An 18,774-nucleotide genomic window follows, 5' to 3' on the forward strand; every position below is an offset into this window, starting at 1 on the left:
CGTAACTCCGTTGAAAGTCCGTCAAGAAGACCGTCGGACCTAGTTTCCCAGAAAGTCCGGTCGTGTGTACGTGGCATTAGAAGAAATGCCTTAGACATGTCAGCCCGCTCAGCAGCGACCGGGCGTGGTGTGGGAACTTTGTTCTAAGGCAGGGGTAGACAACCTGGGGCCCTCCAGCTGTTGTGGAACTACATTGCCCATGAGGCATTGCAAGGCTGGCAGTTACAATTACTCCCAGGGGCATGATGGGACTTGTAGTTCTGCAACATCCATGGGAAGCCCAGGCACAAAAAATTTAAGCGGCTCCTCCGGGGGTAGCGCTACATACAAATCGGGAAAACTATCCTTCAATAGTTCTAATTGTTTCATAGCAATATATGAAAATTCTTGTACCACAAAGGTTTTTTTTTAATTATTTCTGATCGCTGTCTTTATTTTCTCATGTGAAAACGGTACACATGAAATGAAAATCCTTGTTCTGTTCCCCGATTCAGAAAAAAATTTTGTTCGCAAGGTCGGAATCGGCTGTGGAAAGTTGTGTACACTCTATCAGAAAATTGGATGATCGTTCCTGGGATGGAAATGTTGGCCCGATTGTCTTATCGTGTGTAGGAGCCATAAGGAAAGGAGAGGGCTATGGAATTAGGGGGATAACAGAGGAGATGATTGGTGGAGGGATGACAGCGAGGGATTGGTGGAGAGGCGGGATGACAGGATCAGGTAGAGGGGGAATAGAGTGATGGCTGCTTTCCTGGAAGAGGAGTGAGCGCTGATCACAGACAATAGACTACAACGTGTCGCCGTACACCACGCCGCTCCGCTCATTCACTCAGCCTGCTGACGTTCCTCCTGTCCCCAGTGACGTCATCACCACCACCCTGACATTTACCTCTCCCCCATAATGCACCGGTCATATCTCTTCACACACTGCCACCCTTCCATTCATTCATCCCCCATATAAACAAAGGCGAGCACGTCTCCAGGCTGCCCTTATCCCGGTGCCACCCTGTGCCTGGTAGGGGTTAACCCTCTACCACAGCGCTACGTATTCCTGTCGGCCGGTTACGTAAATGCCCCCGTCCCCTCCCACCCTTCTCCCTCCGGCTCTAGTTATGCAATCCACAGGACAAGAGCTCCACGTTCTACAGTCACACTGTGTTCACAAGCAGACTTCTTCATTCTTCCTCCACCCCCCGCCCCCTGTCTCCGGCTCCGCACTCCCATTGGTCGGCGACTCAAAGCGCCGCCGAAACGATTGGTCCGCGGGGCGGAGCTCGCTTGAGTCAGCGCAAAGCCTGGAAGTGCACAGAGAGTAACACTGAGGAGTATTGACCTACTAACACAGATCTCTACAGGCTGGAGACTGGAGTGGGGACGGGAGCGAGTACACGCCGCACATACAGGAGGTGCTAGTGCCCGATTCAGCATCACTCTCCTAGTCTACCATCCCTTACTTACCAACTACTACTACTGCTACATCTCATCGCCCACCTCTGGATACTAACATGTCCTAAGGATACTTTGCCTTGGATCGCATCTCTGACAGGTAATGTGACAATGCAACCATTGATCTGTGACATGTGTCAGCACTGGGATTGGCTCCTGATTTACATATACAAGTGTGTGTGCTCAAGTGAATGGATCTGTCACAAGCATCCTTCTATCACTGCTTGGAATTGGGATCAACACTAAGATCAAAACAGTGCAGAGCGCTGCACGTGTATTTAGAGTGTGTGTGGGGTGCTGTGATCGTCCCCCATAGAATGTGTATGTGTGTGGGGTGCTGTGATCGTCCCCTATAGAACATGTGGGGTGCTGTGATCGTCCCCCATAGAATGTGTATGTATGTGGGGTGTTCTGATTTTTCCCCATAGAATGTATATGTATGTGGGGTGCTGCGATCGTCCCCCATAGAATGTGTATGTATGTGGGGTGCTGCGATCGTCCCCCATAGAATGTGTATGTATGTGGGGTGCTGCGATCGTCCCCCATAGAATGTGTATGTATGTGGGGTGCTGTGATCGTCCTCTATAGAATGTGTATGTATGTGGGGTGCTGTGATCGTCCTCTATAGAATGTGTATGTATGTGGGGTGCTGTGATCGTCCCCTATAGAATGTGAATGTATGTGGGGTGCTGTGATCGTCCTCTATAGAATGTGTATGTATGTGGGGTGCTGTGATCGTCCCCTATAGAATGTGTATGTATGTGGGGTGCTGTGATCGTCCTCTATAGAATATGTATGTATGTGGGGTGCTGTGATCGTCCCCTATAGAATGTGTATGTATGTGGGGTGCTGTGATCGTCCTCTATAGAATATGTATGTATGTGGGGTGCTGTGATCGTCCCCTATAGAGTGTGCAGTGTAGGCCGGTAGGTGAAGTGTTTGGTGGAATGATTTGTCCTTTTGTTGTCTGGGAGTCGGGGGAGGGTTCGGCTCACTCATTCTTTCATACATTGCATAACCCGTGTGCTGTGTGTAGGGAGGGAGGCGGCAGGGCTCCAGCTTGTTGTTGTCGCTGCTCTATGTATTGATTGTGAGATTTGGTGCAGGAGATCCATCAGTTACCTAATGAAGCAGCATGTCATCCTCCACTACAAGGAAACCATGTGTGGGAATCTTCCTCTATTGTTCACAAACTATCCTGATTGGAGGCTTCCATAGATCCAGCATCACCCTGGGTAGCACAGATCTAGTGATGATCAGTGAATGAATAAGAAGGCATTATAGTAATGATGATCAGTGAATGTGTGATAAGGAATTATAGTGATGATTAGTGAACGAATGGGAAGGAATTATAATGATGATCAGTGAATGAATTATAGTGATGATTAGTGAACGAATGGGAAGGAATTATAATGATGATCAGTGAATGAATTATAGTGATGATTAGTGAACGAATGGGAAGGAATTATAATGATGATCAGTGAATGAATTATAGTGATGATTAGTGAATGAATGAGAAGGCATTATAGTGATGATGATCAGTGAATGCATGAGAAGGAATTCTAGTGATGATCAGTGAATAAATTATAATGATTAGTGAATTCTAGTGATCAGCGGATGAATGAGAAGCAATTCTAGTAATGATCAGAGAAGGAAATCTAGTGATGATCAGTGAATACATTATAATGATGATTAGTGAATTCTAGTGATGATCAGTGAATGAATGAGAAGGAATTCTAGGGATCAGTGAATGAGGAGGAATTGCGGTGTCATCTGTGAATGGCAGCGATGAGCCATACCAGGTCCTGTCTCCTGTTGCCGGCACACACTCACACGGGAGTTCCTGGAAATGTTGTATTATGTAACCTCAGCATTCGCTGACTGTGTGTGTGAAAGGGGAGCTGATGGGGCGATTTTCTAAGCCTTTTACAAAAGATACTGGGACGATCTCAGTGCTACAGAGGGGGGGAAAGCCATGGCATGGAGGGATAATAGGGAGTGGAGAGCAGACAATGGGTGGGTGAGATCATGTTCCTGAAGGGCTGCCATGCTGGGTAAAAATAACACACGGCTCTATATTTGGCGTAGTGTTACTGAGTCGCGTCGTGGATCGCTTGGCAGCTCTTTAGCGTCCATTACGGTGTCATTAGCCTGGCTCATCTGGGGGATTACGTGTGGAAATAGGATGATGATATATAGACCAAGTCATCAGCCCCAAGTGCATTGATAATAACTCCCCCTAGACTAGAATCCCACTACCTAATTGTTCTAGACAGTACATGGTGTGCTTTAATTACTCCCCCACTTATACACATTCATTGAATAATTTCCTCGTCATCTAATTGTTCTAAACCCCTGATCAGGACAGTACATGGTGTGCTTTAATTTCTCACCGAATCATAGACTTTAATTGAATAATTTCTCCATCATCTAATTGTTCTGATCAGGACAGTACAGGGTTTGCTTTTATTACTCTCCTCTGCTTTCATTGAATAATTTCCTCTATCATCTAATTATCCTAGCCATCTGATCAGAACAGTACAGGGTATTCTTTAATTACTCCCCCCACTTATATGCTTTCATTGAAAAATTCCCCCATCATCTAATTGTTCTAGACCCCTGATTAGGACAGTGCAGGGTGTGCTTAAATTACTCTCCCACATGTATACTTTCTCCCTTTTTGATAGACGTTCATTGAAAAAACAAAACACTAGACTAGATTCCCTCTACCTAATTGTTCTAGACCTCTGATCAGGACAGTGCAGGATGTGCTTTATTTACTACCCACCAATACACGTTCTTTGAATAAATCCCCCCATCATATAAACTGTACTAGCCCCATGATCAGGACAGTTATCTAATTGTTCTAGCCAAGGCAGTGCAGGTGAGCTTTGATGAATTCTCCACTGATAGACTTTCATTGAATATATCTCAATCCCTTCAGGTTAGATCCCCATCATCTAGTTGTTCTAGCCAAGGCAGTGCAGGTTCAGCTTTATTTTCTCCCCACGATAGACTTCTTTAAATCACCCCCCCCCCCCCCCTTCCTAGACTGGATCCACACTACCTAATTGTTCTAGACCTTTGATCAGGACCGTGCAGAGTGTGCTTTATTTACTATCCATCCATACACGTTCATTGAATAAATTCCTCCATTGTATAACAGTTCTAGACCTGTGATCCTGACAGTGCAGGGTGTGCTTTATTTACTATCCATCCATACACGTTCATTGAAAAATTCCCCCATCATATAACAGTTCTAGACCTGTGATCCTGACAGTGCAGGGTGTGCTTTATGTACTGTGCACCCATACATTTTTATTGAATAAATTCCTTCATCATATAACTGTTCTAGACTTGTAGTCCTGACAGTGCAGGATGTGCTTTATTTACTCCCCCACCCATGCACGTTCATTAAATAAATTCCCCCATCATATAACAGTTCTAGACCTTTGATCAGGACAGTGCAGAGTGTGCTTTATTTACTCCCTCACCCATACACGTTCATTAAATAAATTCCCCCATCATATAGCCATTCTAGATTTGTGATCAGGGCAGTGTAGGGTGAGCTTTAATTACTCACCCACTGATAGACATTGATTGAATATATCTCAATCCCCTCAGGTTAGATCTCCATCATCTAATTATTCTAGCCAGGGCATTGAAGGGTGTTCTATAATTTCTCCCCACCGATATACTTTCATTGAATAATTTCCCCGATCATCTAATTGTTGTAGACCTCTAATCAGGGCAGTGTAGGATATGCTGGCTTCTTGGCATTCCCCTTACTCCCCGTGAATGTGACATGCATGTAACATTGTCGTAGACAGTTCCCGTGTCCTTGGTGGATCATAAATAATTGCACACACAATGAGATCCAGCGTTGTATATGTGGTGGGGTGCTTGTTGTGGTTGAGGGCTAAACACGTGAATGGGAGGAGCAGTGGGAACTGGGCTCTGCATTCCTTTGTTCTCCTGCAGGGAGGAATATCCAAGCCCTATCCTGGCCATGTGTTCACCGTGGAAGGGACACTGCTGGTCATGTAGCCTTGAACTTGTATTTTCACTACAATGAATTCATTGGTAGAAATCCCAATTGTCAGAGCCCTGTTGCGGTGTACATCTATTCCATAGAGAAGGGATGCAGACTGCACAGCACAACTGTTTTTAACAATGAACCTATTGACTGGGATTAAGCAACTGTCTCGGTGAATCAGGGCAGTTCTGCTACCGGAGAAAGGCATTTCTCAGCAGGATTGTGGCTTCCTAATAATGGCTTCTGCTGTCTTACGTAGTTCTATGTCAATGACGGATTTGTATATATCTAAGCTTTGTATTTTAGATTGATGCGATCACGACAGCTTTATAAAACGTATGCTCGTGTCGCTGACCTAATAATCCTGCCTGCCTTTTTACAACTATCTTTGCACCCAAAAAAAATGAAGTACACATATTATACAGTAGTGCAAGCTGATATCTATTTAATATGGAGTTGGAGTCGATGTGTGATAATATTATGACAGCATGGATTCTGGCAGTCTAATGTGTGAATTGAGTATTAGGCTACTGTGTATTATTTTCTATTACACAGGCAGTTATAAGATAGTAATGAGATATTTCATTGAAGTAATTAAAGCAGAGCTTTGCTTTTTATTGCTTGCAGATTTAAAGCAGGATTATGTTTGCTTATTGGCCATAATTGCTGGAATTACGTTAGTCCTTAAAAGAAACATGTTGTTTTTTCATTCATAGTAACCCCAGACACTGTTTACTTTTTACACCTCCATATTCAGGCCTAGAAAGATGATTCATCCTCAAATACTGCATCTAATATCAGGAATCAGACATTCGGGAGGCTTGCAGTGCATTGTAGGTATCTCCAGAGCTATTGAGCTGTAGCAATAATCACAGCAAGCCTTTGCTTTCGCACATCACTGTTCACTCAAGTAAACAAGACCTGACCCTGACAGCAGATTGTTTCCTGATGCACATTATGGCTAAAATGGATCTTCTAAAATGCATGTTTCAAAACCGTACTATTTGAAGTTCTGGTAGTTCTCGTATACAAATTCCCTTTTTTGATCTCATCTGCCGTAATTTACTTTATTCTCCATATGCAGACTAAGCTGTCTAGCAGAATGACAGTGACAGGTGTGGGGACAAAGTACAAGGCTGCGAGGGATGCCTAAGCAGTTGCAGCAACATTTTGTTTTTTTGTAAGATTTAAACCATGAGATAAAAAGTGACCCTTGAAAGCACCCTTGCTAGTGTGTTACACTTGGTCCTAACCATGAACCACATGTAAATGTTGAGAAAAACTTACAAGATGCATGGTAAATGAGAAGGGACTATAATAAATACTGTTAGTACATGAATTAACTACATATATATATTCGTCAGAATTCAATTCATTCCAAAATCGCAGTCCTTTAACCACTTCAGCTCCGGAAGGTTTACCCCCCTTTACGACCAGGCGATACGGCACTGCGTTACTTTAAAGGACAATTGCGCGGTCGTGCGACGCTGTACCCAAACAAAATTGATGTCCTTTTTTTCCCACAAATTTAGCTTTCTTTTGATGGTATTTGATCACCTCTGCGTTTTTTATTTTTTGCGCTATAAATAAAAAAAGACTGACAATTTTGAAGAAAAAAAAAAAACCCCAATATCATTTACGGTACTTTATGCCATATAACACATCCAATAAAAAAAATGTAAAATGAATTTCTTTATCAATTTAGGCCAATATGTATTTTGCGACATATTTTTGGTAAAAAAGATCCCAATAAGCGTTATTGATCGGTTTGCGCAAAAGTTATAGCGTCTACAAACTATGGGATAGATTTATGGAATTTTTTATTTTTTTATATTTTTTTTTTCTAGTAATAGCGTTAATCAGCGTTTTTTAGCAGGACTGCGACATTGCGGCGGACAATTCGGACGCTAAGTGACACTATTTGGGGACCAGTGACACTAATACAGTGATCCGTGCTAAAAAAAAATGCACTGTCACTGTTCTAATGACACTGGCAGGGAAGGGGTTAACATGGGCGATCAAAGGGTTAAATGTGTTCCCGGGGAGTGCTTTCTAACTGTTTGGGAGGTGCTTTGACTGGGGGAAGAGACAGACCTGTGTTCCATCTTAGTAGAAAAACAAGATCTCCATCTTCCCGTCTGACAGAATAGCAGTCTGCCTTGTGTACATAGGCAGACCGCTGTTCTGCCTCTCCTGAGAACGATCGCGGGGTGCCGGCGAACATCGCATCCCCCGGCCCCGCTGATTGGTTCCCGCTGTGTCCAATCACAGCGGGAGCGGGTCATCGCCAGCACGGGTGCCCCAGACCCAGTGCTCGAAATCACGTATAGGTACGTGATTTTGCACAGGAGGGCCGCCTTGCAGCAGCAGTTTAAAGTAGACATGTTCTAAAACATTTCACCTTTAGATTGTAAGCTCCATAAGCAGGACCCTCGTATTCCTTCTGTATTGTACTGTCCCCCCTCTACATTGTAAAGTGCTGTGTAAACTGTTGGCGCTATGTAAATCCTGTATAATAATGCTTTCTCAAGTACAGTACCCTTTAACAGGTCACGTTTGTGAGAATCCTTTTCCTTGCAAGGGTCATTTATTAATAAATATTGGGCTGAGCGTACTTGAGGACTTGAGTTGAGAAATAGGGGGATATTTACTAAAACTGGAGAGTGCAAAATCTGGTGCAGCTCTGCATAGAAACCAACCAGCTTCCAGGTTTTATTGCCAAAGCTTAATTGAACAAGCTGTAGTGAAAGGCTGATTGGCTACTATTACAGAAACCGAGGGTCATGACAACCACTCAAAAAGACGTTTTGATTTTGATTGGCTACTATGCACAGCTGCACACCAGATTCTGAGTGCACCACTATTAGTAAATCAACCAATACTGTCATAAAGGACCTTGTCTCATGTTTGAGGTCTCAGTTGGTTTGTGGTGTTTTTGCCATTATGCACGGAGAAGCTCAAAAGATTTGGGCAAAGTTGGTTTAATTAACCACTTCTAGTTTCATATGAGCCTAGTAAACCTGTGTTGAATTCGAGTCAATCTATGGTTAAAAATGTCTATAACCTGATATGTTTGGCTTGATGAACCCAGGCTGTAGGCTCATTATGTAGGCCATTGATCGCCAATAATGGAGCAGAATGCCTTACCCAATTTTTACAAAAATTAAACATGAAGTGAGCAGGTATGTATTGTACATTAAAAGCATATCCAGGGCACATATGCATGCAAGCTCACTAAGGCCCCTTTCACACTTGTGCGACTTGTCCTGCGACTTGGGACTGCAAAGTCTCATGACAATGAGTACCATTCATATCGGTGCAACTTTAAATCAGTCCCTGTACTACTTTGGTCCGACTTTGATGGGAGTTGAAGTTTACACAGGCATTCCCTGAAATCTCGGACGCAAAATTGCACGACTTTCAAGTTGCGGCAGTGTAAAAGGGGCCTTATGGTTGCAACTGTTTCTTAAGAGCAGGTAATTGAATATAATTATTTTAGGTTTTCATGCATTTCCATTGTTGGATAACTGGTTAACTAGTAAATATATAATTGGAATGAGTTAACATGGAATTATTAACAGCTCACATTTAATTGTAATGAATCCATGTTATCGTTTATAACTATAAATTCAATACTTTTTGAATTGCTTTATGCTTGTATTTTGATGCTTGAAGTTGTACATATAAGGAACTGATAACTATACACACACATAAACATAATCAATAATTATTATAAATAATTTATGTTTCTTAAATAACCGTAAAAAAAACAAAGTATATATAGTATATATTTTAATTTCACATTATGCTTTAATGCATATAGAGGTAAACCCAAAGGTCCTACATTACACCCTATACACATGCATGCATCTAATTGGCGCTTGTTTGCCTGCCATTGCTGGTAGGCATTTCTTTGATAGATCTGTAGAAGAAGTCAGCGCTGTTGTGAAGGAATGGCATTGATTGGTTGTAAATATAAACTCATGAATAGTCTGAAATGATTTGCTCCATGGAGACCAATGGAGGGAGCCATGATAGTCCAGATCAGTAATTTAAAACCAGGAAAATGTAATAATGTCATACTGTAATTTCTGATTATTAAAAAAAAAATATTGCTAAATAATCCCATTATGGTGATCCCAAGGATTTTGTTTTGAGGAGTGAACAATGTTCAAACTATCTGGCAGTTTGAGCTCAATTTTAGATATTTTGCTGGTATAAAACATTTTCCTTTTTAGTAGTGAAAACTACTAAAAGGAAAATGTTTTATACCAGAAAAAATATCTTAAATATCACAAATATAACTACTGCTGTTAATAAGGGATTTTGACCTGTATAATCATAAATCCGCGACAAGGTAAAGAAAAATATGAATAATCTCAAACCAATTACCCCTTGTTCGGATAAAAATCCTGATTGGATAATTGAGGTGAATATTCACACATTTTTTGAATGAAGATTCTCAACTTCTTTAGTAAACAGCCTCCGTAGTCTCATCCTATGAAGTCTAGGCTGTTTTTTTATTTTATTTTTGTAGACACTAACAATCCGAGGCAGCTAAAACGCACATGCTTTCTTGGTCTAGCCTACTTTTGGAGTGCTTTTAACTAGCTGTGACATAACAGGCCGCGTAGCCTACAAATATCCATTTTCCATTCCTGTCTGTTGGTTCCTGTTCAGGATCACCCGGTGCTAATCAGTTTTGAAATATGATCCTGGAGACAGGATAACATTGTTTGTTTGCACAGATCGGGCAAGGCAGCCCTGGAGGAGGGAGTGATGCTTTGCCAGTCACGTATTCCCAATGTTTGTGTGTAGTCATTCATTAACATAGCAATTCTCTGAAGAAGAGAGAGAGGGAGCGCTGTTGCTTTTTCCCACTGATTTAAAAAAAAAAAATTGGCGAAAGAGATGGGCAAAGCACGGTGCATATATGAAGCATGTCCGCAAGCACTAATAATAGCTAAGTACAGAAAAAAAAACTTAGGCTGTGTATCTCACAGGGATACTTAAAGCTTTAAATCTTTTAAAAATAAACCATATTTGCACAAAGGAAGAGAACAGCTTGTGGCTTGGATCGCTATTCAGTCTTAATCCAAAAGTAGTTACTTCATGAGGACATGAAGTGATATCGGATCAATTCACAAAGCTAACCCACCAGTGTAAGGATCCTTCTTTTCAAAACGTGACGGTGATCTTCAGCTGAGGCTAATGACATTTAAAAATGACAGTCGCACGGTTAAACTAAAGATCTTATCCTCGTGTTAAAGCTTTGTGAATTCAGCCTTGCGTATCTAACATCCCAGTGATATATGTTGGACCAGATGGATTGATAGACGCAAAAGCTGGCTGCATCCAATTGTGATCTGTGACAGTTATACTTTAAGAGTAAATGACCTTTTTTTTATCAACATGCTTCGAGTCTGCATTGCACCATAGTAACCAAATTAGATTCAGATGTTTATTCTCCAACTGTCATTTCCACTGCGGGTTTGTATCTGAGTATTTACTAGGAGACAAAAAGAACAGCCCTGAATATATGAAACACATAAAAAAGAAGCTTAATTGATACGTACAACTGGCTACATTTTTATGGCCTATAACCTTCATAGAGGAAAAAAAAGTCATTATTTCTTAGATTTACAAAATCTGAAAATGGTAATAACACTCTAAATCAGTGGTCTCCAAACTGTGCTGCTTGCCAAGTGCTGCCCTTTGCCTGCCTTTATGCGGCCCTTGGGGCACCATCCCTCCCACTGATACAAGACACATTCCTCCTACTGACACAAACTATGAGGCACCATTCCTTCAACTGTCACCAACTGTGGGGCATGCTTCCTCTCACTTCCACTATTAAACAGTAGGGCACTATTCCCTCAACTGACAGCAACAATGGGGCAGAATTTCTCCAAGTGACACCAATGATGGGGCACTATTCCTCCCAGTGATACGAAGGATGGGGCACTATTCCTCCCAGTGATACGAAGGATGGGGCACTATTCCTCCCAGTGATATGAAGGATGGGGCACTATTCCTCCCAGTGATACGAAGCATGGGGCACTATTTTTCCCAGTGGTACGAAGGATGGGGCACTATTCCTCCCAGTGGTACAAAGGATGGGGCACTATTCCTCCCAGTGATACGAAGGATGGGGCACTACTCCTCCCGTTGACACCAATGATGGGGCACTATTTTACCCCTTTTTACACCCACTGATGCCAGGACATTTTCTACTCCCACTGTCCATATTCCGGCCCTCCTAAAAGACAATGAACTGGCCCTTTATTTAGAAAGTTTGAAGACCCCTGCTCTAAATTATGGGGGCCCCTTCACAAGGTTGCCCTCTATTTCGTCTCAGCAGAGGAACCTAGACTGATTCCTTGTGTTGGATCAGAGCAGAAGACCCATGCAATCCTTAAATGGGTGTTTGCCTTTATCTGCCCTCTTCCAGTCAGGTTGGTAAAATGCAAGTTTGAGTTGGGTCCTATGAACCTGAATAAGATGTGGATGGGTATAGGAGAATGTACATCCTCTTACATCCCTGCACCCCTAGGGATACAATGCAGTTTATTTTTGGTTAATGTATTCACGGCTCAAAAACGGACTACAGGAACGCCAGAGTGAAAAGGACTCGAACTGTTGAACTATTCATATACCTATAAATTGTCGTCCTGCTGCACCAAGCTGTCTAAAGTTTTGATTCACAAAGAGTGTAATATTAATTCGCTTAATGTTAACACAAATAAAGAAGAAAACAAATTCGTTATCAACAATTGATTAAAAGACATTCAGATGTAAAAGTAAACAGAATTTCCTCCCTCAGTGGCAGAACTGGTTTTTATTCAAGAACTAATACAGTTTTGTTTGTTTTTTTTAAGTCGGTCTAAGACTATTTATGCTGCCAAGATGAATTTGTTGCCAGGCTTTCCTTACCAATTTTACTGACAGCCTGTGTCTGGAAAAAGCTCTTTTCTATTTGTGAAAAGTGCAAGGTTTTATATTCAGTAAACCTTTCCGATTAGTTGTAACAGAGATACAGCTACACAATGCCTATTTGCATTCTTAGCACACCTGCATAGGATCCGCTTACCCAAGTGCCTTAAGGGTAGGGGTCAATTATATTTGCTCACAGCACAAGTTACACATATTGTTACATAATCTAGACCTATTACTAACAGGGTTTAAAAGTCACAAATTGCCCTTGTGAACCTATTACCTAATTTAAAAATCTTGTCATAAAAGCAACAATTTAAAGTCGTTATTGATGACAAAATGTGGTCATTGCCATTTATATACCATCTCTGAAAACAAAATAAAAATAATACTTCCTGAAAGCTAGAAGCTTAAAGCGGAGTTCCACCCAAAAATGGAACTTTCGTTTTAAGTGATGGTGACCCCCTGACATGCCACATTTGGCATGTCATTTTTTTTGGGGGGGTACCCAGTTTTTAAAGGCACTAAGCTCCCACTTCCTCCTTTGGCTCCACGGCGCTGGAAGGAAGATCACCCCCCCCCCCCTACAATCTTCTGGGACCTGAGGTTTGCCTGGCTATTCACAGCGCGCAGCTCGCACCTAGCTGTGAAGCCACAGCCGGGCACCCACAGAATGCAGGTGAGTGTCTGATTATTAAAAGTCAGCAGCTACACTTTTTGTAGCTGCTGACTTTTAAATGGGTGAAACTCCGCTTTAAATAAATCGCATCTATTTTTATCATAGGCCCATGTCATCTATGGTGTGGGTCTCAAGACATTATGGATATATTTTCCTTTTCCTATACTGTATATTGAATGTACAAAATTTTATTTAATTTTTATTTGATATCTAAACTGATAATGTACTTGTATCTAAATCTTGGGGGCACTCACAATGTCAGTTTTAATTAAGCCCAGGCATGGACAATTTGCATAGTGTGAGTGTTCAGAAACATGCCCCGGAATGGTTAGGTGTACTGTGACTGGGGTCACTTAGAAGAGGTGGTCCTGGGAACATTTCACTTGTGGTCCAGAAGGTTCTCTTCAATGTGAGTGCAAACCTTGCCAGACCACAGAGCTAGCCATAGACGACTAAGCGCAGAAGCAGGGATTAAAGTGGAACTTTCATCAGAAAATTAAATCCTGATAGATCACTCAGGCTGGCCCCTTTTGCAGGTATAGCTAGGTAAAACATTAAAAATAAGTGCCTATACTGTGTAAAATGCAGTAATACACTGTCTCACCCTGTTCTGCAAGTGCTCAGTTGCTCTCCATTTTTAGGCACTGTGAGTTTGTAGAGGCCAATCTGCTCACCGCCTTAACCTCCCTGACGGTATTCAAGTGTGGCTCGGGGTTAAATTTTAGCACCATTAGCGGTAACCCAGAGCCACACTCGGGATTACATCTCAGGATCCTGGTGCAGGTTACTTACCTTGTCTTCAGGATCCTGCGATGTCCCCCCGCGCTGCCTGCGGGCTCCGTCTTCTGCCCGAAGCCTCTCTGTGCCAGGCTCCATTCCCTGCGAGTGTCATGATGCAGGGGGCGGAGCCTGGCGGCAAATTTAAAAAAATGTAAACATCATAACACATACAGTACTGTAATCTGTAAGATTACAGTACTGGATGAAATCATTTCACTTCCCTTTTGGCCCATGCCCTACATGCAGTTTTATATTATATATACTGTTCTTTCTGCCTGGAAACTTGAGATTGTCCAAAAAAGCAATCAAAAAAGTGTCCCTTTACGTCAAAAGTGGCTTTAGACCAGCTAGAAAACAGCGATAGTAAATTAGAACACTTGCAGAATTGAGCGATAGTGAATCGTGGGGAAATTTATTTTATTATTATTATATTATTTATTTATTTTTTTAGATTATTTATATTTATTTATTATATTATAATTTATGTTTTTGTGTTTCAAACTTCATCATACCCGGGATATCTACTAGACTCTTGGTGGACAGATCTAAGTGTGTGATTGCTAAGAATTACAGGCCTACAATATAAAACGCCAAATTTCTATGTAAAATAATTGTACTGCTTTGAGACTCAAAAATCTGAAATAATCATACCGCCAGGGAGGTTAAACTGGAACTAAACCCTCTTATTGTTAACCGATAAGGAAGCTGCTTCTGTTTGATCTGCAACTTTCATGGTACTGCACGTGTGATCAATTATAACACCAACCATTTGATGGTTTGACAGTTTGGTTGAGAGCACAATCAAATCGAACTATTTTTTGAAACTGGTAAATCAATGGGTTTAGTTCTGCTTTATAGTTTACAAGCTGGGGCTTTTTAGCAAAATGGCAGCCTCCAGCAAGAAGAAACAGGCGCACTGATGGAGGCAATTTACAGCACACACTATTTTGGTAGCATAATTATTAATGTGCAATGTATGTGCCTCGCTAAAGAACATTATTTTTATCAAGTTGTTATGGGTAAAGTTCTGCTTTAAAGTGGTCTGGTTGCTAGAGGTAATGCTGTAAGTATGCCTGGGAACGGTTGCTTACAGACCAGGGGGGTGGTGACAGACGTGTCCAGTGTGAGTGCACCCTAAGAGCCCTTTCACACTGAGGCAGTTTTCAGGCATTTTAGTGCTAGAAATAGCGCCTGAAAACTGCCTCCCATGCCACCCAAGTGTGAAAGCCCGAGTGCTTTCACACTGGGGCAGTGCGCTTGCGGGACGTTAGAAAAAGTCCTGCAAGCAGCACCTTAGGGGCAGTTTGGGAGTGGTGTATACACCGCTCCCAAAACACCCCTGCCCGTTGAAATGAATGGGCAGCACTTCCGAAGCACCGCAACACAGGAGTTTTAATTCCTTCTTTGGGGTTAAAAGTGCCCCGCTAGCGGCTGAAAAGCTCCAAAAAAAGGGGCGATTTAGCACTAACTCACGGGCGGCCCCAGTGTGAAAGGGGTCCAAACGAAGTGTGAAAGAATTATAGTATATGCCTGATTAGTTACTTCCTTTATAAGCAACACTTCTTTTTTCAATTATATTCTCATGAGATATAGTTTTCCCTGTTAAAATAGTTTACTGCTGTGAATGTAACACTGCTTGTATTGCACATGGCTACTGTGCCACTGTATTTAGCAGTAGAAAGTTGTGTTTTGGATCTGTGTTCAAACAATTATATATATATAGATAGAAGTAACCGTGCGTCTCAAAAACATGCATATAGCTTCAGGTTAATCTTTGCTGCACGGTTAGAGATTCTGGGCTTCCCTTTTGTCTCATGTTTTCTGGTTATACATCACCTTTTCATGGTGTTTAGGCCACAAGTGGTAAAAGATGGGATCAGTTGAGTATGAGTATAGTGATCTAGCCCTTACTGAAAATGTACTACAGATGCTTATTACAAGAAATAAAACATCCTGTTGAGGCAATCCTACTAAGATCTGTGCTACATACTGTATATCAGTTACATAGATGTGACTCAAATTATTGAAAGAAGTAAAATGCCACATACTCTGATGAATAACAAGGGCGGCACAGTGGTGTAGTGGGTAGCACTTTTGCCTAGCAGTAAAAAGGGTCGCTGGTTCGAATCCCAACCAACCTGCCTGGAGTTTGCATGTTCTCCCTGTGTCTGCGTGGGTTTCCTCCAGGTACTACGGTTTCCTCCCACACTCCAAAGACATGTTGATAGGTTAATTGGATCCTGTCTAAATTGAGCATAGTATGTATGAATGTAAGTTAGGGACCCTAGATTGTAAGCTCCTTGAGGGTAGGGACTGATGTAAATGTATAATATATATGTAAAGCACTGCATAAATTGACGGCGCTATATAAGTACCTGAAATAATAATCATAATAATGACTTCTTATGCATTATGATCTTTCACAATATAGAATTGCAGATTGTGGTGCCATGTCATAACTCTTTAATTCAGTTGTGCTTGTACTTTTCTACAGGCCTGGTACAATGGATCACATTTTCAGATGGACATGCAGTACAGCCTAAATCAGTGTTAAACCCAAAAACATTAATTATATTGCAGCTTACCGATTCTTAGATGTGATGGCTGCATTCGTTTCCTTTTTTAGGCTTCTTGCTTCTATTTTTATCTGGTGAACCAGCCAGCAAGTCTGTTGTTTTTCAAATGCACAAGCTCTTCAGCAGAATGTATGAGTTTACATGCATAAAACAAACCACTTAAAGGGGTTGTAAAGGCAGAAGTTTTTCTTTATCTTAATGCATCCTATGCATTAAGATAAAAAACCTTCTATGTGTAGCAGCCCCCCAGCACCCCTGTTATTACCTACCTGAGCTCCTTCTCTCTCCAGCAATGTCCACGATCCCCTCAGCCATCCAGGACACTCCTCCTGATTCGTTGAGACCAGAGCAATGGCGCCATTGGCTCCATTGGCATAGTTTTATTTTTTGTTTGTGTTTCTTTAATAACAGATATACATATTATTTATTGAAACAGGCCACACATTTAACATATGCTTCTTAATGTGAAAAAAATATAACTGCATAGGTACAGCAATGAATGTGGCATTCACTAAACATTCACTGCAGGTGTAACCTTGTGATACATGTGTTTTTTAAATTTCAATAATTGATCGGTTAGAAGCTAACCCCCACCTTTTTGCAAAAAAATAATAAAGTGCATATATTTCTTTGCTTATGAGCTTGCAAAGCCTTGCAACCACAATCAGCGGATCATGCCTTTGTGTTCCATTGAGGAATACAAGTCAGTCTGCTGTGATAGCAGACTGACTTGTATTTCTCAATGGAACGGTTTGTTCATTCATAGATCTCTAATATAAGTGTTACCAATAATATATGATAGCACGTAACGTCCATAATAAAAATTGCTTATCTTAGCTTCTACTTACTTAACAAATGTTGATTCAAGGTGTAAGCGACATTTCAGATACCTGGAATTTTGGATGTATGAAAACGTGGCAGCTGTGGTGACTATCACTAGCAAGTGTTGGGCAACTTTGAGCTGTGTTTTATCCTTCTTTTTTTCTCACAAAAATAAATTCTCATATATGCACAAAGGCAGCAGAGGTTGTTTTTTGCAGCTAATCAATTAAAAAAAAAAAAAAACTCCATGGATAAAACATGGAATTGTTGGTAATTAAGACAACAGCGTGTCCTACAAGCGAAGACTCCATCCTGTGTGAAGGGCATGTAGCATAAAACTCATATCTACTAATACTGTATAACATTGTTGCCTATTAATTATGAAGCTTACTAGCAAGCTGGTTAAATCATCCTCTGGCTGTTTGTGCCATGTCAGGTTTGTGGTGTGGCCAGATATAAAAAAAAATCTGGCCATGAGCTTCTTAATTAAGTAATCTTCCAAATTTCATTCAGTAATGCTCATGCCAGCTATTCAATAACTTTATCATGCCAAATGGATATTGACCTAGAATCATTTATCCCACATACAGGACTAGTTTGAGCTGCATTATTAATGTCCTGTCGTCCATTTTTTGTTTTAAATAGTAAAGGCATTTTCAGCAGAAAAACATTGTGGAATGTTAGACTGTACAGTGGGATACGACAATGATCATAAAATCTGGCTTTACACAAAACCAAATGTCTGTTTGGTAGACGGAGTGTTTATGGTATATTAGCATGTGGCTATTTGAGCTGCTGTGGTATTCAAGTTACCACATGTTCCAGAAGAGATAGCATGAGAAACAAAGAACAGAGAAGTGGGTGCAGGGAGTTTTAGTATTCTTTTCCTTTATTTCACCTGGTGACCTTGCCCATAACACACCTTCTGTTTTATGCTGGTCATAACTGGATCGAAACTCGGCCGTTTCAGTAGGGACCGGTCGAGATTCGAACCATGTATGGGCAGGCTGAATGTACCCAAATCAATCCATCAATTGACTTGGGTACAACCAGCATGTCAAATTTGTAGGATGCAGTTACTGCCAGTGGCCCTAGCCGCTAGCACTAATTACTGTGTTCTCCCAGGAGGTATGGCTCCCCACGCCCCTGGTTGAAGGAAAGAAAATCACATCAACTATGGTCTACTTTAGGTGTCCGCATTCTGGATGAAGTAGTAAAGCTGACAGCATTATCAGTCTAGGGGGAGGGTAGTGTTAGGCTAGCAGATTTAGATGGACTTGTCCAAGGCAGCCCATAGATGAGTTTTTTTTTTTTTTTCTTCCAACCAGTGGGTTGAATGAAAAAACTGACTCCATTCCCCTATCCACACACTCGACGGTGCAATTTCTGATATCAATGGTATTTTGAGGCTTGTGACTCTCATATGTAATGAAGATTTGTAACCAGAGTGCTTAGCTTAAAGGGATGACCACATGGTTTCTCTTTTTTGCAGCTCCAGCACT

The 18,774-nt window shown here is 41.4% G+C and overlaps 1 protein-coding gene across 1 annotated transcript in view; it reads left to right on the forward strand.

The window, feature by feature from the left end:
- Positions 1-1,283: 1,283 nt before the first annotated feature.
- Positions 1,284-18,774, forward strand: part of NFIL3 (nuclear factor, interleukin 3 regulated) — a 30,810-nt gene continuing 13,319 nt past the window's right edge. The window contains exon 1 of the mRNA XM_073632868.1: positions 1,284-1,546. The gene's annotated coding sequence lies outside the window, so the exon portion shown is untranslated. The remainder of the gene's footprint in view (positions 1,547-18,774) is intronic.

Source organism: Aquarana catesbeiana, linkage group LG01 (genome assembly GCF_042186555.1).
Source record: "Aquarana catesbeiana isolate 2022-GZ linkage group LG01, ASM4218655v1, whole genome shotgun sequence".
In the NCBI taxonomy this organism is placed as follows: domain Eukaryota; kingdom Metazoa; phylum Chordata; class Amphibia; order Anura; family Ranidae; genus Aquarana; species Aquarana catesbeiana.